The sequence below is a fragment of the Drosophila albomicans genome, chromosome 2R, assembly GCF_009650485.2.
Source record: "Drosophila albomicans strain 15112-1751.03 chromosome 2R, ASM965048v2, whole genome shotgun sequence".
Taxonomy (NCBI): Eukaryota; Metazoa; Arthropoda; class Insecta; order Diptera; family Drosophilidae; genus Drosophila; species Drosophila albomicans.
In genome coordinates this window covers 22,847,980-22,871,451 of record NC_047631.2, presented here as the reverse complement: position 1 = coordinate 22,871,451, position 23,472 = coordinate 22,847,980, and the positions used below count along the sequence as shown (strand labels likewise).

The window sequence follows — 23,472 nt, the reverse complement described above, 5'->3', positions numbered from 1 at the left end:
AAAGACAGTGGTTCGGCTAACCTACTCCTGCTTGGTTAGGCATGGTTCCAAATAAAAGTGAACAATTAAGCGGACATACTTAATTTATTAACAGATAACAAAAATACTTGGAATATTAACAACATTATGAAATGACAAGAAAAAAAAATGACAAGAAAAATAAATAAATAAATAATTTAACGGACAAACATATTAAGTGTGTATGAGGCGGAATTAATTAAATAAGGCAAACAAAAAAAGAATAAATAAAGAAAAACTAAAAATAATTAACCTATAAATATAAAATATGATCTAGCATAATTATAATATAAATAATTATTTTTGCATTTAAATGTTGAATAAATTAAGAGAAGGAAAAAATGAGCTAAAATGAACTAGTTTTGGTTCATTTAGGAATGCAATGTTAGACCATCACACCGAATATAGGCAAACACTAGATGCAAGTAAAAATGAGGATCAGCTGATGGCTGTCACTCAATGAAATGTTTTGCTATTGCCAGTCTCGCAAGGTCACTGACCGCTGGGACTGCAGACAGCTGTAGCAGCGCTATGGTCAGATGGACCACCAACAAAAGGGAAGCTTTAGCTGTAGCTCGTGTATTATTAATTAGTTAGAGTGAAACAGACTTACATACATTAGAGACTCCCACGCAGAAAGATCTTTCCTTGTGTTGGTGCCTGTCTGTGGTGTATCTGTGGGGAATAATAATAATTGCGAGCTTTTGCGCCTGCATGAAAGCTGCTTGCTATGACCGGTAGCGTCGATCAAAACAAACATGCATACATACGAATGTATGCAAGTATGGTTTTACATGCTTTTCAGGCAATACAAAAACATTAATATTTATAACTAAATTCAATTTTACAAAGATATTTTGCCTATAGGTGTTGTCTTACATGCCTTCTTAAATGATTGTCATTTCTATTTTATACAATAGTACAGTGGTACTTGTATTATGAAGGACCCAGAAAAGTTGTTGGTTCAACTTTCTCGCCACATCATATTACACTTACAACATTGATGGACTATCACTTATAGATGCATAGTTAAACAACATAACGTAAATTAACAATAATAAACAAACAAACAAAAAAAAAATAAGCTGCCGTTCGCCTTCCTCCTGGGTGACGCAGATACTCGGCCTCGATGCCACCACAAGTGCGGAGCAAATAGCCAATGGAGATCGCAAGGCTGCCGGACGCAGGTGTTTTGCAGTAGAAACACAACCTGCTGGGAAGCAATTCTCCTGTGCTCAATGAGCGTCTGCAGCTAGCAACAGCTCATCTGTTTGCGTTGCCCAGACAGCTGATGTGTCCAGCACAGCTGCGACTTGGAGCTTTTGGTGGTTGGCCGTTAATCAAGCAGTTGTGTGTTTTGACGTTTCATTTTAAATTAATTTAAAATTCTACCACTGGGTTATTATAATTTACACACTGGGTTATTATATAAATTATGGCTGGGTTATTATATAAATTAGGATTGAGTTATTATAATTTATGACGAAGTGCCGAATCTAAAAATAAATAGACAAGACTAAACTTAGAACAACAAAAAACTAAATATACGTATAACAAATATTTACCCTAATCTGGAAAACGGCACTTGGTTTATTTACGCCAGTTGGCAAATTCCTATAGTGGACAAACAGCTACAAGTGGACGGCAAGGTGCACTTTTGTAAAAGAAAAGAAGATGACAAGATTACGACTCAGTATAACAATTATACAATGAAGTATCTTTGTATACTCACAAGTACGTTTTATGCATCTGACTACACCAACCACTTCACTGATGTACTTTTTTTTTCTATTAAAGCACATGCACTTTTCCACTATTTTTTTTTTCAGGTTCTGCACATAACCTGCTAACCATTTCTTCCAGCCAAAACCAACAACAAAAACCTTTTTTTTCGGAAATTTGACAATTAATCCTACTCAAAAAGGTAATCGCTTGTCTATTTTGGTCTGGACTTAACACGATCAGCTGATCTAGCAATTCATGCTTGCATGTATCGTGGTCCACCAATAGATGGCGCTATTTTTGGAGCTTTCAGTCTCATTTGTAAATAAAGCTCCGCTTCTCAGCACAAACCATGACAAGACATTGAGTACCATTTTCTCAGACTACAAATTATTTTATACAACTAAACAAATTAAATAATACAAATTAACTAGGACAATAAACATATAAATAAATAATATAATAAATAATAGATAGAAATATGTAGGTGTGCAGAAAGAAAAGAAAAAAATGTTGCATACTTTTAGGCTTACTCAATTTCAAATACGACAAGCGGCCTATTACACATCCCCCTGGCAAAATCACACTTAGTCGTTGTAACGACAAAGTGGGATACCCGCTTGGAGGTAGCTTAATAGCAATGGTGCGAAGATAAGCGATTATTGCTTAAGGTCCTTCGCATGAAATTTGCCAGTTCTGTTTCCGATGCTCCGATGTCAACTCGAGTTGCTGCGAATTATCAAAGGTAATTGATGCAATTCTATCAGTGTCAGCCGGGTGCATCAAACATATTGGCAATAGCTTGAAATCTCTCCAAAACTCAATACCCAAATATACGTCTTGTGACAAAGTTGGTACGATATAAAATCGTTGTGCTTGTATCTTGCCCTTAAATTGGACAGGAACACTCAATTTGCCACAAATTCGCTGCCTATTTCCATCAGCAGTTTTCACCGATGACGATAGTTGCGTATATTCGGTGTTGTTTGCTAGTATTTCCTCAGCTAACTTCCCACCAATGCAGTTAATAGTAGCGCCCGTGTCCATTAACCCAGTTATCGTTTTGCCTAGCATCTTGACTTGGGCATAAGGACGAGGATCACCAGTGATGTCTACTATTGACGCTAATACAGCTCTCTTTTCCTCCTTATTGCTTATTATGCAATTCCCCTTCCGCTGTTTATTGCGAACACCTGAATTGCAAACATTCTCTACATCCGAACTAATAGATCTGGCCGGGTTTATTTGAATTTCAGAAACTATGTTGGATAAACTGTTATCTTCACATACTCGGGGTTGGTACCCTTTGAGACTTGTTTGCGTGCACTTGTTAACGGTGCGCGCACCTACAGGTTTAGTTGGAATTGCACACTTCGTGCAACTGGGTCGATAAGTGTCACGCTTACCACAACCGTAGCAAAATACTTTACGTACGGCTACACAATCTTGGTATCTATGACCACTCTTCCCACAATTCCAACATGAAAGTGTCAGAGCATCCACCTCCAGATTCTCTGGCTCTGCAACATCATCCTCTTCATGCATTGTGGCTTGAACCGTGACTTCACTTACATGCCGTCTCGGTAAACCCCTGAGAACGGTTGATGGCATTGAAATAGTTTTCAAAAACCTCTCTCGCGTACGAACAGTGTGACGCAACTGCTCAACGCTGAATATTGGCACATATAATAATTCGTGCTGAATATCCGAGAGCAAATTGGCTCGCAAGACTTCCAGCATGGACTGCTCACTCATTGGGCTGTTCAAACGATCTACTAATGCCACAATGACTTCGTAGAACTGATCGAACGATTCGTTGGCTTTCTGCTTTCGTTGCGAAATAGCTGCTCGAATCTCCAAATCAGTTCTGCCATCTGTAAACTGATTTTTCAATGCCTTGCATAAGTCTGCCCAACGAACTTCTGTCACACTTTTGTGGTACCTCCAGAAAAATTCACTCCCTCTACCCTCAAACAAGTTACTCGCATATTTGGCTAGCAACTCAAAGTCTCCGTCAAGGGTTTGCCGAGTCAATGCTTCTACGCGATAAAGAAAATCTTCTATCGACATAGACGAATGACCAGAGTATCGCAGCTTCCAATTAGCAATAATCTGGCTAATTCTGTCGGGTCGCAGACTATTACTCAGCTGAGAACCCAATGGCGAAGAGTTGGCACCAACTTGCGGCGCTCTCGGATTTACCAACGGATTCGTATCGAGTCGATTTGGTAATCCAAACAACTCCTGAAAGCTTTGATGCTGTGGACTTGTTGGAGAAGGTCTAGGAATAGATTGGATTGGTTCAGAGTTGACAGCTAGCTGTTGCTGAACTAATCTCTGAAAACCATTTTCCAGCACCTGCGATAGTATCTGCGTCTGCTGTACTAATGCTGCTGATATCGCAGCCGCAATGGTCTGCTGTATTTCTTGGCCAACAGCACTTGCTGCTGGCTGAGCTATTGGACTCTGAACTACAACCGGTTGCGGAGCTTGTGGAATTGGAGTCGGCTGCCTTGGCTGCGAGCTGGACCTACTACCAATACCAGTAGAATTTCCCACATTGGCATTTGCCGATGCGACCGTCGCCGTGGCTTTCGCTTGCCCTCTAGTTCTCATAGTGGCACTTGAACTGGCTGCTTCCAATTCTTCAGCAAGATTTACAGAAGATCTTGTTAACACCGTTCGGCACACTGGACACAAATTCCTATTGTCAGTGCGAGTATTAAAGCAGGCGTGGTGAAAATAATGATTGCACCTTGTAGCTAACAATTGAGCAGGATGTTCGACCTCCTGAGTGCAAACACAACAAATGGTTTCACCTTGAATTATGGGACCTGGCATGATATGTAAGACCTAATCTTCAGAATTTCTGCTAATGAAGGAAAAATTTTTCTACAAACAACTGTATAAATAAATAATAATAATGGGGAAAAATAATATATAAATAAATAAAGACTTAAATAAATAAGAGACAAAAATGAAATAAATAAATAAATAAACAAATACCAAATAATAATTAACACACAAAAATTACTGAACAATTAAATAGATAAATAAATAATAATACAAATGTAAATTTCAACAAAACTGATAAATAAACACGATTCATAAGATATTTGGAAACCATGCAAAACTTCACAGAGTGTAAGTTAGCCTCCAGATTTTCTAATTAACCCACCTGAATGGATAGGACTAGTTGCTAGATAGGCATACCTTCAATTAGTATGACGAGAAAGCAGCTCAGAGCCACGATCCGTTTCAAACACTAATTGAAATGTGAATGCCTTAACAGCCACTAAAAAGGAAAGAAAAGAAATTGGGGAAAATATAAGCATTCATAAAGCTCCTTTATGTTAATAATACCAACTTTAAGAGCAATTATTTCAAAACTAAGTATAGCATAATAGCATGCAAACCATACTCAGTCGATTATATATCGCCTAATTAGTATTACTACATTTTAAACTTCTATGATTGCTAAAGACGGACAATAAACAATACTAAACACATTAAGCTGACTTGCGCCACCACGGGACTATGCAACCCCAGTCAATGAATTTAGTTGTCAATTGCTGAATTACTTTTGTAGTACTAATTTATTTCCATCGTTTTCATTAGGTGTTTTGCTTACCGCAAGAGGCAGATCTGGTCCACGAACTTTTTCAAAGTAAGCTCTACACCTAAAGAAATGCGATAGCATATAAATGACTGTAGACAGTTTGACCGTTTGAGTATAAAGCCATTTTGAAGCTATTATTTTCGAAAACGTCAACCACTACCGTCTTGGTTAAGTTCTTTTGCCCTGGTCTTATGAGGTATTACTTTCTCGATAACAACACAGACACAAAGAGACTAACCCAGTACACAAATATGGATAAGGACAACAAAAAGACTTGAATCACTAGATGTTATTGATTCTAGAGCATATATAATATTTTTAAAGGCCATGTTTAGATTCTATCCAAAAAACAGGCCACACGATTGGGCGCCAAAATATATTATTAAATTATAATTATATCTGTAACGAATCACTAGTGTAATATTCGTCTGGTGCTGGTGGAAGGTTTACTAGTGTGGCGTACGCGCTGGCTTCTCCGGGCTTTGCTCAGATAGCATGGGGTTCAAGGAAAGGGCCAACTAATAGGACGCACCACTTATAACAATAATACATTTAAAATTCGCGTACATATGGGAAAACAGAGAAGGAGTGCAATGGGAAGGTTACATGAAACAATAGTGAAAGAGAAGAGAAAGGGAAGGAGAGGAAGGTAGGTTAACAAAGAAGACGGAGCCACTCTCTAACGCAACACAGCTGTTATTGTGTGCAGACGCCCACCCTACCGTGATCCTGCATTCAAATGCCAAAAACTAAAAAGTTGGCAGGATCCCTAAAAGACAGTGGTTCGGCTAACCTACTCCTGCTTGGTTAGGCATGGTTCCAAATAAAAGTGAACAATTAAGCGGACATACTTAATTTATTAACAGATAACAAAAATACTTGGAATATTAACAACATTATGAAATGACAAGAAAAAAAAATGACAAGAAAAATAAATAAATAAATAATTTAACGGACAAACATATTAAGTGTGTATGAGGCGGAATTAATTAAATAAGGCAAACAAAAAAAGAATAAATAAAGAAAAACTAAAAATAATTAACCTATAAATATAAAATATGATCTAGCATAATTATAATATAAATAATTATTTTTGCATTTAAATGTTGAATAAATTAAGAGAAGGAAAAAATGAGCTAAAATGAACTAGTTTTGGTTCATTTAGGAATGCAATGTTAGACCATCACACCGAATATAGGCAAACACTAGATGCAAGTAAAAATGAGGATCAGCTGATGGCTGTCACTCAATGAAATGTTTTGCTATTGCCAGTCTCGCAAGGTCACTGACCGCTGGGACTGCAGACAGCTGTAGCAGCGCTATGGTCAGATGGACCACCAACAAAAGGGAAGCTTTAGCTGTAGCTCGTGTATTATTAATTAGTTAGAGTGAAACAGACTTACATACATTAGAGACTCCCACGCAGAAAGATCTTTCCTTGTGTTGGTGCCTGTCTGTGGTGTATCTGTGGGGAATAATATAATTGCGAGCTTTTGCGCCTGCATGAAAGCTGCTTGCTATGACCGGTAGCGTCGATCAAAACAAACATGCATACATACGAATGTATGCAAGTATGGTTTTACATGCTTTTCAGGCAATACAAAAACATTAATATTTATAACTAAATTCAATTTTACAAAGATATTTTGCCTATAGGTGTTGTCTTACATGCCTTCTTAAATGATTGTCATTTCTATTTTATACAATAGTACAGTGGTACTTGTATTATGAAGGACCCAGAAAAGTTGTTGGTTCAACTTTCTCGCCACATCATATTACACTTACAACATTGATGGACTATCACTTATAGATGCATAGTTAAACAACATAACGTAAATTAACAATAATAAACAAACAAACAAAAAAAAATAAGCTGCCGTTCGCCTTCCTCCTGGGTGACGCAGATACTCGGCCTCGATGCCACCACAAGTGCGGAGCAAATAGCCAATGGAGATCGCAAGGCTGCCGGACGCAGGTGTTTTGCAGTAGAAACACAACCTGCTGGGAAGCAATTCTCCTGTGCTCAATGAGCGTCTGCAGCTAGCAACAGCTCATCTGTTTGCGTTGCCCAGACAGCTGATGTGTCCAGCACAGCTGCGACTTGGAGCTTTTGGTGGTTGGCCGTTAATCAAGCAGTTGTGTGTTTTGACGTTTCATTTTAAATTAATTTAAAATTCTACCACTGGGTTATTATAATTTACACACTGGGTTATTATATAAATTATGGCTGGGTTATTATATAAATTAGGATTGAGTTATTATAATTTATGACGAAGTGCCGAATCTAAAAATAAATAGACAAGACTAAACTTAGAACAACAAAAAACTAAATATACGTATAACAAATATTTACCCTAATCTGGAAAACGGCACTTGGTTTATTTACGCCAGTTGGCAAATTCCTATAGTGGACAAACAGCTACAAGTGGACGGCAAGGTGCACTTTTGTAAAAGAAAAGAAGATGACAAGATTACGACTCAGTATAACAATTATACAATGAAGTATCTTTGTATACTCACAAGTACGTTTTATGCATCTGACTACACCAACCACTTCACTGATGTACTTTTTTTTTCTATTAAAGCACATGCACTTTTCCACTATTTTTTTTTTCAGGTTCTGCACATAACCTGCTAACCATTTCTTCCAGCCAAAACCAACAACAAAAACCTTTTTTTTTCGGAAATTTGACAATTAATCCTACTCAAAAAGGTAATCGCTTGTCTATTTTGGTCTGGACTTAACACGATCAGCTGATCTAGCAATTCATGCTTGCATGTATCGTGGTCCACCAATAGATGGCGCTATTTTTGGAGCTTTCAGTCTCATTTGTAAATAAAGCTCCGCTTCTCAGCACAAACCATGACAAGACATTGAGTACCATTTTCTCAGACTACAAATTATTTTATACAACTAAACAAATTAAATAATACAAATTAACTAGGACAATAAACATATAAATAAATAATATAATAAATAATAGATAGAAATATGTAGGTGTGCAGAAAGAAAAGAAAAAAATGTTGCATACTTTTAGGCTTACTCAATTTCAAATACGACAAGCGGCCTATTACAAGGGTTTATAAATCAAAATCGGAAGCATAAAATCAAAATTGTTATTAGGGAAGCCAAAAGTATTTTATTTATATCACATGCTCAATTTGCTTAAATTGCCATCTTAATTTTGATTAAAATAATACAAAATAAGTGAAACCCGACCACCAACGGGCCTTTAAATCCAGCCACGAGCCTTGTGCAAATCCGTTTTCAAATCTTAGTGCAAGAGTTAGGTATTGGCGTTCAAAGCCTGACAGGTTGCTCCTGGCAGCTTAAAGAGCGTTAATATCAAATGTGGGCAGGCATTTCATTACATAAACAGCAAATGAATGGAATGTTTTGAAAATATTTACTTACAGCGTCAAAGTATTTTTGCATACATTTTTTTGGTTAAAAATGTTTCTTAAGCTTGTTGCAAACTGAAATGCACAAAAGAAGTGTCTGCATTTTATGTTCGGTGCACAAGAAATTAGCGTAAATTACAAGAAAATCAGGAGCACCCTGAGGCACTTGGCGTGCGAAAAAAACAAATATAAAAACAAGTCAAAGAACTCAGTCACCCGCATTTAACTACAAGTAACTACAGCTACACACACAGCAAGTGAGCAGAAAAACTTGTGAGTGTTTATCATGTGCCAACACTTTGAGCGCAGCAGAATAGTGTGCTACACTTTTTGCAGCGCTTTTTTGTTGCGTGGTTGTGTGCGTGTGATTGTATGTGTGTGTGACTAATTTACGCATAATTAAATATAAATTGTATACGGCGATGTTTGTTTGTTTGTTTTTTCGTGCCGTGTTATGCAACTTGCTGGCAACAAGCAATGGGCGTAAATATATTAAACAAATTGCAGGGCTAACCCGCGTTACGTATGCGCAATGTATGCCACGATTGCAGTTACAAGCTGTCGCCGCTGCTGCTGCTGCTGTTGCTGCTTCAGCAACTGACACAGCGGAGACAAGTTGAGAGGGCGAGTCAGATGACGATGGAGAGGGAGGTCAGTGCAAGCCAAAAGCAATTGCAACTGTTTTGGCAACAGCACAAAGAAAAAGTAATTATTTACGCTCTTCAGCAGACGACGGCGGCGACAACAACTTCCGCTCTTGTTGTTCTAGTTGCGTTGTGTTGTTATTGTCAGCGTTGGCGTCGCGTCAACAGCAATTTATTTGAGTGTGAAAAAGATGAATTAATTTTACAGCATTGTGCAGCACAATTAAAAATTATTTGCTCTTCTCAGTTCTCTGTTCTCTGCTCTCAGTGCTCGGTTCTTGTTACTCAGTGTTCGGTGCTCCGCCCGCCCAATGGCAGACCAAAGCTTAATTGCTGCAAAGTTGTTGTGGCTTAGCGAGGTCCTTGTATCACAGGATTGCCTATGCTGCCACGGTTTGTACTGCCGCTGCTGCTGCTGCTCTCTGTGTTTCTGATGGTGTTGCTGCTGCTGCCCTGCAGCAATTTATGTTTACCAACTGGCTCGAGGGGCGGTTTTTGGGTTCGGACTCTACTTGGTATTGTATTGTATTTTTTTTTTTTTTGTTGTGTTCGTATTTTTGTTTTTGGTTTTGGTTGGTCGGCCGGTCGGTTGTTGGCTGATGCTGCTGTCCCTTTGCCTTCTATTGTTGGCTTTTGTTTGTGGTTGATGATGGGAAAAGTTTTTGCCTGCTGGCAGCTGAAGTGTTGGCGACGTTGACGTCGTCGGCGTCGTCGTCGTCGTCGTCGCTGGCATGTTTTATGCATTTTCTTATGACTTTACTTTTGGCGTAGATTTGTGCGTTGCCCCCTCCCTTTTGTGGTAAGCAAGGGAGCGAAAGAGCGTGTGAATTATTATGTACATTTGAAATGTGTGCACCATGCCAACAACAACAACGGCAACAACAAGAACAAGAACAGAACTATGACCAACAACAATAACGAGAACAACTAAAAGCAATGCCGTAAATTTGTTTTGCCGGCAAGTGTACAAAAAAGGGACACCCCAAAGGGAGCCAAGGGGAACACAAGGGCAGAGAGTGAATCCCCAAATAAAAACTATGACCTGCTCGAAATGCTGTAAACTTTTTTGGTAGGCGTTCGCAGGGGCATTTGTCATTTTGAACTAAGCTATGAACTGTGGAGGGGGCAGAGCCAGGATATAACTTAATTAAAGTAAATGTGTTCGGGGACATAAGAAGTTGTAATTAGTTGGGCGTTCCAAGAATGTTTATAATAAACTCGAGTTGTAATTGTTAAAGGGACTCGATTTTTGAATCAAGTTGCACTGCATCAAATTACTGTAATTAAAGTAAAAGGTCGCTGCTTGAGATTGCAAAAGCAATTGAATCCATGTAACATATTTGGGTAACCAGACGTTAAATCGGGAAAATAACACCAAATAAGATGTATATAAGCCACTTAATTGATGGTATTTTTAGTAATACTCAGATATGCATGTTAATTAAATAGTTGCTGTTCCAGCGAAAGAATTGACTTTTGAAAGAATAGGTCTAAAATACTATACTTGAGATGGTACAACTACTCAAAGTTCATGGGTTCATTACCTTCATTGTCGCCGCTTCCTTAATAACTTATGCATTATGTCTGCTCCCTAAGCGAGTTCATAAGAAATGCTACACATTTCCGCTTCCAGGACAGAATTCAGAGCTCCGGTGCCTGTCAGCCCCGGCACATAATTGTTGTTGTCTGGCGTGCTTTGTTTGTCAGTTTATAGATTAAATTCTCGGCATGGTGAAACTAACGTTGAGATGTTGAAACGACAACTGGATTTTCTATGGTCGACCATTGTATGACCTACAGTTGCTTAGTCCACAACTTTTCTTTTTGCGGGGGTAGCGCATTCACTCAGATGAGTGCCAAGTTATTTATTTCATTTCAAGCGGAGACATTTTCCATTTTTTTGCTGTTGTTGTTGTTGTCACACATTTTTGTTTTCTTTCACATTTTTTCTGAAGCAGAGTTTGTTTTCTCTCTGTTTTTTTTTTGTGCTTGTTGCGCTCAAGTTGACTTCCTTTGCACTTTGGAAACAAGTTTTGAAAAACAGGATTTAACAACGGAAAATTACATTTAGCAGCGGACTTGGCGACGCGAAGTGCTGGCAAAAAACGTAATGGAAAAGAGCCAAGGACGCACAGGAGCTGGTAGGTGGTAGCTGGTGAACAGGAGATGGTCCAAGAAAACATGAATAAATGAAATGCGCTAACTTTGCTGGCCTCAAACAAAGGCAAACTAAACGCGGGAGTAAATGCCGCATCATGCTGTTGCAGTGAGGCACAACTCTGCCTCGCCAACCCCATCAAAACGTGCGAAGGGTTTGCAAAAAACGGAAGGAATACGAATAAAAAAAAGAAAGTAGTAGAAAAAAAACACAACTTTACTCGCAGTTCACTTCCGTTTCCGGAAACGTTGATTGAGCTCTTTAATAATGCATTTAAGTCGCGTACAAAATTGTTAATTGAAAGGCAAGCAATGCCTTGAACTCGGACAGTAAAGGGCGCTATTCCATCCCATGCCACCCATTTGGCACAACAAAATCTGGTAACCACAATGAGAGATTGTTCGCACAGCTTAATAGTTTTGAAAACTACTTAAAATTAATGAATGAACCGTGACACATTAAAAACGCTCAACTGACAGCATAAAAACAACGCAACATCGCGCAACAAAAACTGCTAAGTATATAAAAACCATGTGAGCTGCCTTATGTGTGTGTATTGTCTACTTTTATGTGTCTGTGTGTGTGTGTGTAACTGTTGTGGGACTCATATTGAGCGCATTAAAAAATTACAGCATTGTAAAACATGAAAATGTTATCATTATAAAGTAGACAAAGGACGTAACGTCGTCGCATTGACTAGAGTCAAGGGAGTCAGTCGAAAGGGTTGCCGTTTGCCAGGGTTGTCATGAATTAGCAAATATTCTGTTTCTTCATTCAATTTACTTCTCTCGCAACAATGAAGATGTTAACATGCCGCTGTCTATTGCTAACTGAGCGTGTCTGTGAGCGCTCGTGTAATTTTCCATACAGGAACTGTGAATATTATTATTTTTATATATTAAGTCGAATACACACACAAGCGTGTGGAAGTATGTGCGCATATATATCAAGTTCACAGACACACAAAAAAGTGTCAAGTCATTAAGTTTATATTATTCATAATATTTATAAATATATGTATGCGTATGTATGTGTACGGTTTGTTATTCATATAGTTAAAGTACAAATAAGCGGAGCCCACATGAATGCTGGTGCGCAGCCACATGTTAACATTTCACTGCACAACAATGTTGTGGCCCAGAGACCCAGTAGGAAATTCAATGAATTTCAATTGCCTAGCAGTCGAAGGAGCAATTGGCATGCAACTTTAGCAATTGTATTAGTATTTAAATTCTAATTATTCGTTGAATCCAAATTTTGATAGATTATTCAAATTTCTAACAACAATATGAGCATTTACATTCTTTTAATGGCATTACAACTTGCGACAGATTGCTAACTCTGCTAGACTAATTATAACTCCTAACAATAACAAGCATTATATCGTATATTATTTATTTCTGGTGTGTTAAGCCTTTGATAGTGTTAATATTCTTATCATAAAATCCTGTGAATTTTATACGCTGTCACAATGTTCTTATGTCTGTGCTAGATTAAAAATAATTGCTTCTGACTAGTACCTTATTTCATATTTATTTTCGGCATTTTCCTGGATAAACGTATTACATCTGCAATCATATTAAAATGTTTTAAATATTTAGACTCTGTAGAACAGCATAAAATTGTGATGTTCTACAAGGGTATTATGCGCTTTTAAAAAAACATTTATATTGGCAAAAAAAAAATGCGTTCATTTTTTGTCTTTACCAAATTATTTTCAGCTTACAAACTTTTTTAATTGTATTTGAATAAGTGTGCTAGTTTGCTCACATTGCTGTCAATTTACTAGCGGGTTGTTGGCACACATTTTAAATACATATGTGCTCTGTACATCTTGATGTGTGGCTCAACGAGTGTACGTTTGTTTGAACCAGCACGTCAAGCTAAACGTTATTTCACACGCCTCTTGTTTTAAAGCACCAAGCGAAGAGTGCTCCTTTCCCTTTCCCCCACTTCCATTCGCCAGCTACCTCCTGTTTGCCACTCAAGCGAGACTTTGGCCTCGCCTTTGCCAGCTGCTTGTTGCTGCCGTGGCTCCTGTGTTAAGCAAAACAAATGAGTTAAAGGGTTTTTACTTGCTGAGTGTTGCCAGCTAACTGGTGACGCCCCCGTGGCCCACAATCAACTCATTGTGCATGGTCTGGTGGGCAGTGAGTCTTTATTCGCTTCTACCCCTTTCCAATCTCCCTTGAATCCTTTGGCTTTGGCAACAACAACAACAACAACGCATAATGTGCCTCAACATAATGTGCACATTAGTGTTCACACATTTATAGTCGTGTCTATGTGTGTCTGTGAGACTGTCCCCACTCTATGTGAGTGAGTGTGTCCCATGTTTATGGGCGTCTCCTTGTGCGCGTAAAGAGCAGCATCAGACCAAAAAGTAAAAAAAAAATATATATCAGAAAATATATACATACAAAAAACAAAAAAAAAAAATCACATACAAAATATGTGGCAGAGAATCATGGCACATGTGCTGCAGCAGCAGCAAAAGCAGCAGTAGCTTCCACAACATCCGTAGCATTTGTGAGCTAATGACATTATAAACATGAAAACTCCATTAATATTTTTTGCTGATTATGATGTTACTGTTTTGTTGTTGCCACTTTTTATGCTGCCTGTGTTACTACGTACCTTTCATTCTTTTTCTCTTCCTGCGCTTTCTTTTTTTTTATTTTATTATTTCTGCTGCAACGTTGGTAACAAAATTTTACTCTTTTCGAACAGAGCACATGAATAGGCCAGCAGCGGTAACAGCAGCAACCAGCAACAAGCAAGCGACGAATGTCATTCCTTTTGCACATTACTCTACATTTTCTTTCCATAATTTATTTGATTTATTTGCACGCACAGCACATGGATTATGACAAGCAGGCAAAGGTAGAACGACTGTTAGACTGCTGCTAACGCATTCTACTTCTTGGCCGCCTTACAAGTCCCGTTCTTGGTCTTGGCCTGCTCCTGGCATGCTCTAAAAGTATTTTGATGCTTGACAATTTTTTCAAATTAAAAAGCTCGAGTAAGTCCTTTTTCTTACGTTCTCTCCCAGACAAGCCCGTGAGCTGCTTAACTCATTTTTCGCATCTTAGGTTTTGTGGGTAGGCAGCTGTCTTTATATCTGCATATATATTCAAGATTTGTGTCATATCTTCTTTGCTCTAAATAGTTTAATTTCAATTGAATTTTGAAATATTTTTTTTAGATTTTTGGTAAATTTAAATGCAATTTATGGAATGTTGCAATGTCTCTCAACTAGAGTTGAATTGACATAAAATATGCAAGCTGTTACATCTCTTTGTAGCAGTTGATTAAGCCATAACAATTGACTCAGGCAATTTCATATACCATCTCAATAGTTATCTTGGCTGTTAATAGTTTTTGGTAACATCTTAAAGCTGCAGTTTTACTTCCACATCAAGTCATTAGAATCGCTATAAAATCGAGCAGTTTGTGGCTGACATACAAATTGAAACTGTTAGTTTGTTCTGATGTTTTGGGCTATGCTATAGGATTGTCTTGCAACTTGAATAGGTCTGTGCGGAATTGTGTGGCACGAGCAGTGGCAGTCAGTGATTGAGAGTTTGGGGCTGAAATCTCTTATTACGAGTACGAGTACACGGCTTTGTGATGTGTCTAGGGGGCAGCCTATTGATATTTGAGCTGAAGCCATCGACAGTCGTCAGACGTCAGTAGTTGGGGTTGGTTTTGGGTTTGTTGCACTGAGAAATCAATGAACATTGAATGCCATTGCGGGCCGCACAAAATTTCATTGGCGTTTTCATTACATTTTCATTGCATTTCCGCACATTTGCACACACAAAGCGTCTGATGAAAACTCTGGTGCAACCGAAAGGACAGAGAAACCCAAATGCACAGGCAATAAGTTGCACTCCATTACGCGGTTTTTAATATATAAAAAAAAACAGCTACAGAAAGAGACGGAGAGAGAGAGACCGCGGTTGAGAAAGGGAGATTGTTGGAATTGAGCAGCATTTTCTTAGCGGAAAAGGCAATTTACTAAAGGCAGCAGCAATGCAGTTGAAGCAGTAGCAGCTGTTTGAGTTCTTGTTTTGTGCGTTGCTCGATAATAGCAATTGAGAGTTGCATTTACTTTGATTTGCTTTTGTATTAGAGTGCGTTCCTTTTTTTTGTTATTTGTTATTTTATTGTGCAGCTCTTTCTGCTAAGCTTTTGTTTGCTTTTGCTTAGCTTGGCTTGGCTTGTGGCTGTTAGCGGCTTACGCGACTTGGTCTTGCCTCGCATCGTATCGCATCGCTTCGCTTCGCTTTGCTTTGCTTTGCTGTGCGCTGGCTGGCTCTATGGTAACGTTTGAGAAATGTTATAGCGGCTTGGGGATTTGCGGTTTGTGTTATTGCTGTTGCCACCGAATGCCACTGAGTGCTGCCAATGCAGCTTTTGTCAATTTACTTGGCATTTGCCAAAGCCACATTAAGCATACGCACTATTGCCACTCTATCAATGCACTGCGTTTTAAGCTTCCGAGTTAAAAATGGCTTTAATAAAAAAGAAAAATCTCTCACAAAAGTATAACCTTTACACTATTCTTTATAAAACTTTATAATTTCTTACATAAAATATATTACTCCCTGCACTCTTTATTAAGTATACGCACCATGTGCAATAGCTTAAACATCTGCTATCCAAATGCACGATTGCATATTTGGAAGTTGGTGAGTTGTTGGCAGTGAAAGGGCTGTTTGGTGATGCCACAACCCCCATGCCCTTAATAACTAAGACGCATTGCGTCAACCACAAGCGTTAATATACTTGGAGATGTGTGGCACATGGCTGTCATAGTGTTGCTTTTGTTGTTATTGCTGCTGTCGCTGCTGCATTTGTGCTTGCGGTCACTGGCATTGGCAACTGCTGCAGTTGCTGCAATAATTGTTATCGCTGTTGCAGTTGAAGTTATAACATGGCTTTGGTTTTTATGTGTGTGTGCGTGTGTGTGTTTGTGTGCGTTCGTGTGAGCTGCAAAACGTTCAACGATTTATCTGGCATTGGCTTTTGGGGTTGACTGGAATGCGTGCTGCACGTCTGTTATATTGATCTGCTAGCAATTGTATTTTCTGATAAACCAATACATTGATGGAGTTGTAATAGTGCACAGCTAGAGAGCGAAAGAGAAGCAAATTAAATGTTATTAATTGAGCAACAATTTGTGAGACAGAAACATGAAACTTGAAATAGGCTCATAAATGTCCTTTTATACCCTTGAGACTGAATATACTAAGGCTTAAAAACTAAATCATTTCGAGAGCTACGGAAAGAGGGCAAATGTCCAAGTCATCTTCAGCAAGCTACACACAGCAGGTCAATTGAGCCCTGATGTCTCCCACCACGTCTCTTGGCCAGATTCAAGTTGAGTTTGCTGTTTGGTTGGTGCACAGCGGGTCGCTTATTTCTATACTATATGTATGGAAGGACTAAATGCTGGACAACACAATTCATTGTGTGTCATGTCCTGCTGGGTAACACTGGCCACTAGCTGCTGCTGCCTTTAGCTGCCTTTGCACAATATCATCCTCCCACTACAAAATACGAATATTTTTATTTTTGGTCATCCTGTTACACTGCATGTGTGTGAGTGTGTTTGCTCTTGTGTATGTGTGTGTGTGTGTGTATTTTTTTATTTTTATTTTTTTGACCGCCTTTCTGGCTTTGGCCATTTTTGATCTGCTGTAGTAGCTGCTTGAGCTGCGGTTCACTTTGGTTTGCTGCCGTTTTGGTTTTTATGGCGCGCTTTTTGTAGTTTCCTTCTTTTTTTTTTACCTTTTTCTTCGTGATTTTTTTTTTGTTCATTTTTTATATATTTACAGAGCTTATCTTTGACCACACGTATGTATGTTGGCAGAGCAAAATTGTTTTTGAAATTGAAAAATTGCAATACAAGCTGAGCTCTGGGGTCAGCTATAGAGTCGCTGTAATACAAAATAATGCGACTTCCCCGCACTGTTTTTGCCCCCCCTCCCCCGCTGCACAGTTCCTTATGGCGCCCCCACTTGGGCATTTTACTCTCAGCTGCGGCATTTTTCTTTTAGTTTTTTGCCTTGCGCTCATTTTTCGTGCGGCGTTTGCTTTTATTTTCTTTGTTTAGCATTTTCATTTTTCTGGAAGTGAGCGCAGCGCTTATATTTTTTATAGTAAACTATAGTATAGGATAGTGTGGTGTATACTATAGTGTATAGTATATGTGAAATATGCAGTTTCGTGGCTGGCTCGGTTCTCGCTGGCCAGAGCGAGAAAGAGAGCGGGAGAGAAAATGCTTTGTGTGTTGGCTCTTTCAAGGATGCTGCAGGTGCTCAAAAAGCGTCGACTGCCTGCCTTGCCTTGCCTTTCTTGACTGCAAGTTATGCACATATTTAAATTAAGTGCTCTGAAATATATATATATATATATATATGAAATTTATATAAATATATATAAGCTAACATACGTATACATGCACTTGTATTTATTTATAGAGATAAAAGATGAAGCATAAATAAATAAATAGTAGCTATGAGCGCAACACTAAAGTGTTATTAACCATTGAAAGCCGTTTAAAGGATAACCAGCTCTAACAAAAAAGCAAAAGAAGTGGATGTGATTCATCTACTCTACAAAGTTTCAGTTTAGTAAAATGAATGAAGTTAGTTGATGTATTCCCCAAAAATTGGTTGCTCAACTTTATTATTTAATTGCTATCTTTGAGTAGCAAGAGAAAAAGTCTTTAAGAGTTATCTCCATAATGAGCTTAACTTAAATTAGGAGCGATTGCAGCTATATATTATGGTATTTAATTGGCAATATATGTAAATGTTAAGTATACGTGTAGTCGTGTGTAAATTACATATGTATTTAGATTATCCTGCAGATGACTTTAAGCGGTAATGTTCACATTTGCATGAGAGCATGCTTAAACAGTGTTTTTGCGGGTCAAAAGCAGAAAGCAGCTTAAAACTAGTGTAAAATTGAAATGCTTATTATCACATTTGGTTAGTCTGTGGCAATTAAATGTTTTTTTTTTTACGCAATCCATTTTAATGTTTGCGCAATCCCTTTTAATGCGCACAATTAATTTCGTTATGCTTTGTCGCCTTTGACATGTCACTGGTTATCTGACACAAACACACACGCAAACACACACACACACACGCATATAGTGTTACAATTTGCTAAAATGCCGGGGCTTAGAAAATAATTCGATATCGCGGCCGGTTTATAGCGATTGTCCGAGCGAATGAAACCCAAACCTAAAACCCAAAAAGCAGGCGGATGTGCGCCTCGTATAATCATTGCATAATTATGGGCGTATTCACATTGAATGTTGCGATTTTGCAATTTACGAATTTTATGCGCAAACGTAATTAAAATTATTTTAATTTACACACACGCACAGCTAGCAACAGAGTTAGAGATAAAGACCGAGAGAGCGAGAGAGAGACAGGCGGAGGCTGAAAGGAGCCACAAAAACATTGACATAACATTGGAAATTAATTTTTAGCTATGTTCGGCATACCCGAAAAACCATCAACAAATTGTCAGCGTTTGCTTTCATTCGATGTTGTTGATTTTATTTGCATCGTTTTTCCCCGAAAAATTTGCTGTGAATTTTCATGTTTACACTAAAGCCAAAATGCATGTGGTTTTCCATTTTTGGTATATTCGCTAAGACCATGTGTGTGTTTGAGTGTGGGAATGTGTGTGTGTGTACGTGATACGATTAGAACAACTTTAAATTACCATTACAATTGTACTATTGATTGTAAAATCGTGTCACGTTCCCTATATATATTTTGCAGATTTCAAAATTAATATTGGTTGTTATAAAGTACAAACAATTTAATGCTTGCTCAACATTATTTTATTTCCCTTCATCAGCATATGCTAAAGTACATCACACATTAACTACGCATTTGTTGCCACTAAATCAACTGTTATTAATCTCCTGCTGCACTGGTAAGAACGTGATAAGGGCTGCTCGAAATGCACAAATTTAAACGTTAGTTCGAAGTCTGTGTTTTGAAATGTGTATCAATTGGGATAAGCTGCTTAGCCATGGAGAGTAATTAACCAGTTTACCTTTAGTAACAACAGACAACAATTGCTTGATTTTCAAGTGCAATCGGTGCAAAGTGCAACACAGGATGCAACCAACTGTAGTATATCATGACCAACCAGGCCAACCAAAGAGAAAAGCATAGGCCATCTATAAATGTGAATGGCAGTTGAAACAATATAAACAATCACATTCGCAAGACAGCGGCTTCTCTCCTTTCAGCCCGTCAGCCCCTCAGTCTTTCTGCTTGCCTATTAGCTCAGCCGGCAGCAGACGCCTTGCATTCGTTCAGTGTGCTCTGACAATCGGGCGTGGCCACCAATTAACGCATTGCAATGCTTCCACTTGCAGCATAATGTACGCACACGTCTCAGCTCATGCATGTATGTATGAATGCGTGTATGGGTTTGTCTTCTCCATGTATGAATGTGTGTGTATGCATACTATCTACATTGCTGTGTGTGTAGATGGTACGCATTGTATGTTTTCACAAGAGAATGCAATTTAAATTGCATTAAAATTGATTGAATTCATGGAACGCACTTGCAATGCCTCCTGTCAATGTATGCTAGCATATGCGTACTTGTGTGCGTGTGCGAGTGAGCGTGTGTTCGTGTGTGTGGTTGTGTGTGGGCTAGCGTGGGCTCTCATGCGTGTCGCATGTTTGTTTTGTGCACCGTTAAGTGGGCAACATGCTTTAAAGGTCGTTTATACAAAAGCATCTTTGCCTGAGCACTTAACCTGTGCGCGTCGTCAACGACGGCCAAAATGCCGGAAATGGAATAGGAAATCATTTAAAAATAGCTATGCCAATGTATTATTAGGAAAAACAACATCGTTGAATACTAAATAAACTTTATCTATGTTGACTAAATATAAGCAAGAAACGGTGTAATGATGTCGGTTGATAGAAGTAAAGTTAAAATAAAATAGGAAATGCAAAGTAAGATTGTTCTAAAAATAATCAAATAAAGTCTAAATTATGATATTATAAAAATGTTATCAATGATAAAAATGATATAAATTTTATAAAAGTGAAATGGTAAAGTACTTGGAGTGAATAAGTGAATCTTTCTGCGCACTTGTTTGTGTGGTAATTGTTCATAATTGCATGTCATATGCAGCCAGAAGATGCAACAATTACAGTGAGAGCCGACAATAATCGGCGACCGCAAAAATTTAACAAAGGTGGCAATTTAACGCGCCCAATCAGAGATGTGTTCATATATGTTATAATGAATTTATATACAAATTCACACATTCACATAAATATCAGGCCAATGCATTTGAGGCAAATAAATCGCAATAAATATTAACGTTTCTGGCATAAATTCGCTGCTTTAAATCTTTCTGCTGAGTTGAGCTTTTTTTATTTCCGTATTTTTTTTTAGTCACTCGAACAAAGGCTGCAATTAATTTGCCAGCGGTTGGTACGCGATTAAAGAGGCAAAAAGGAAGTGGTCGGCATGGAAGGGCGTTAGTTGGTTGGTTGGTTGGCTGGTTGAAGGGCTGTCAGAGCTAGAGAGCCAATAAGCATATGTATTTATTCGCTGCGATTCGTTGTGGGTTTTTGATTTTGTTGCTGCAACGCGACAATTAATGCGCATTAATGAATTATTAATTTCTCCGTGAGCGTGTGTGTGTGTGTGCTTTCGATGCTGAGTGTCGCCCAAAAGTATGCAATTAAATTCTATTTGTTAATTTATGGCTGCCGCCAAATATGCATTGATTATGCAAATGGAATTGGTGTTGATGTACGATGGCCCGTGTGACAAATGTTGCATGCAGCACGCTGCAACATTGCTCTGGTCTTAACCAAGCCTTAATCAGCTCACATTTACACACACACACACACTCATGCACTCAAACATATGTATGTGAGAGACTGTGTGTATTTTTGTGTGCGTGGGCTTTACGTTTTATTTTAAGCATAAACTGTTAATAGTTAATTGCACTTTTGATGTTTACTCGACGCTTGAGTTGCACATTTCAGTTGACTCAATGGCCAAAAGTGACGTAGCATTTAATTAATTATAATTAGAGTTAATCTTGCATTTAATTACATTTGATTGCCTTTGTTGGCGGACTGCACTCGAGCAGCACGATAATTATACCTAATGAATAAATAGGCAGCCGATTGTCTGCGACAATTCGATAATAGCTTCAAGACAGGATCCGATTTAACACTTACATACTTATCACACTAATTGCTATTAATTGAGTGGCACCGTAGGCAGAAGTTCAAAGAAAATATGGCGAGGTCAAAAAACACCAAAAGAGTATCAATTTCAGTTACTAAATAACATCATTAAAATTGTGTAACTACAGCACACAATCTATATTATATTTATGATGTTTCAGAATGCAAACCGCGCTGGTAATGCTGTAATTTTCAGCACACAAACCCCTTTTCCTTTCTTCTCCCGAAGGTATACCATTAGCTTTTAACGCTATTTCGTAATCTTTTTGCAAGTACAAATAAGTTGCAAAGTTTCGCGGTATCTTTTCATGATGATGCGGGGGAGGATGCAGTGTCTGACTATAAGCGGACACTCTAAAGTGCAGCATCGATAACTTTTTGGGGCGCTGCAGCTCTTTCGCAGCTCTTCTTTTGTCGTCGTGACGGCGACCATAAAACTCCAGCAGCAGCTTGTTTCTGAGAGGGGCCCAAGCAAAAGCTAAAAGTTTCGGTGCTAAAACATTTGTAGGTGTAGCCAGCGTGTCCAATGCTTCTTAGTGCTAAGTTACATGTGCTGGTCCAATGTACGAATATCTGTGTATCTTCGTATCTCTTATTCACATGACTCCCGCGCCAACCACGCATCGAAATTGTAAATTCGTTGCTGTTATTCGAGAAAAAGAAAACGAGTAGAAAAATCAACAAACAAAAGTAAAGTGCCGATTTGTTATTGTTGTTGTTGTTATTTCGATTCTTTTTTTTTGCTTTTTGCTTTTTGGTTTTTGTTTTTGGCTGTTGCTTGTTGTTTTCATTGTTGGTTCAACAAAACTGTTACTTGTTTTTTCAGGCTACCGTTTTGCTTACTTTGGGTTGCGTACAAACACACTCATAGACACACACACATACTCACACACACACAAGTTGCTGTTCATATGTGGAGGGTATTGCTACAAGGTGGAAGTAAAGAAAAATATAGCACACACATAGATAGCTCGTCTTCGGCCCATACATTTCCCTGGGATAATGGTAGCAACGCGAGACTCGCCGACTCGTTGCACAAAATTTATGCGATTTGTATTTTTTTATACAAATTTAATGAATACACATATTGAGATATGTACGTGCATAGACGTAGCTCTCGTGTTTTGTTACGAAATGTGACTATTGTCTTCTAAGAACACTCCCACACGTTTGCATACAATTTAAATGTGCAGCCCGCTGGCAATTTCAGAGAAATTTATTTAAGATCAGCCTACGAAGCTTTCGAAGAGGGCAATAACTGAGAAATCATTCTGTCTTGTAGCGCTTTAATACATTAAGATTAGAAATACGTAAATAAAATGTAAAAGATTTTGGATGACTGTCAAAAGAATACATGGCGTATACTTATTTTATATATACTGGCACATAATATTGGAAATATGCATAGATGGACCCAATAGAAAAGATTTGCAACTAATACTCGGCGTATACTTAATACTTACAAAAAAACAATACTACAAAATGTATAGTATCTTAGCGTAATAAATTAATAATAAATTAAATGTGAATAGCATACATGAACATGATGTGCATGATGTTTTATATATATTTTGGTAAATAAGAACAAACTACTGATCTAATGCGTATATTATATAATGACAAATATGTAAAATAGCTAAATAA

At 38.2% G+C, this 23,472-nt stretch overlaps 3 long non-coding RNA genes across 3 annotated transcripts; all 3 read right to left on the bottom strand.

Annotated features, from left to right (window-relative positions):
* Window positions 1-923: 923 nt before the first annotated feature.
* LOC117576020 (uncharacterized) lies at window positions 924-1,887 on the bottom strand. The gene is made up of 3 exons (XR_004572916.2): window positions 1,751-1,887; window positions 1,584-1,672; window positions 924-1,514 (listed from the first exon to the last, which is right to left on the bottom strand). It is a non-coding gene; the product is annotated as an uncharacterized LOC117576020 (long non-coding RNA).
* A 5,172-nt stretch (window positions 1,888-7,059) lies between these two features.
* On the bottom strand, window positions 7,060-7,984 carry LOC117575088 (uncharacterized). Its single transcript, XR_004572840.2, has 3 exons — window positions 7,880-7,984; window positions 7,713-7,801; window positions 7,060-7,643 (listed from the first exon to the last, which is right to left on the bottom strand). It is a non-coding gene; the product is annotated as an uncharacterized LOC117575088 (long non-coding RNA).
* A 509-nt stretch (window positions 7,985-8,493) lies between these two features.
* On the bottom strand, window positions 8,494-11,240 carry LOC127566005 (uncharacterized). The gene is made up of 3 exons (XR_007955344.1): window positions 10,950-11,240; window positions 8,775-8,836; window positions 8,494-8,688 (listed from the first exon to the last, which is right to left on the bottom strand). It is a non-coding gene; the product is annotated as an uncharacterized LOC127566005 (long non-coding RNA).
* Between the last annotated feature and the right edge of the window lie 12,232 nt (window positions 11,241-23,472).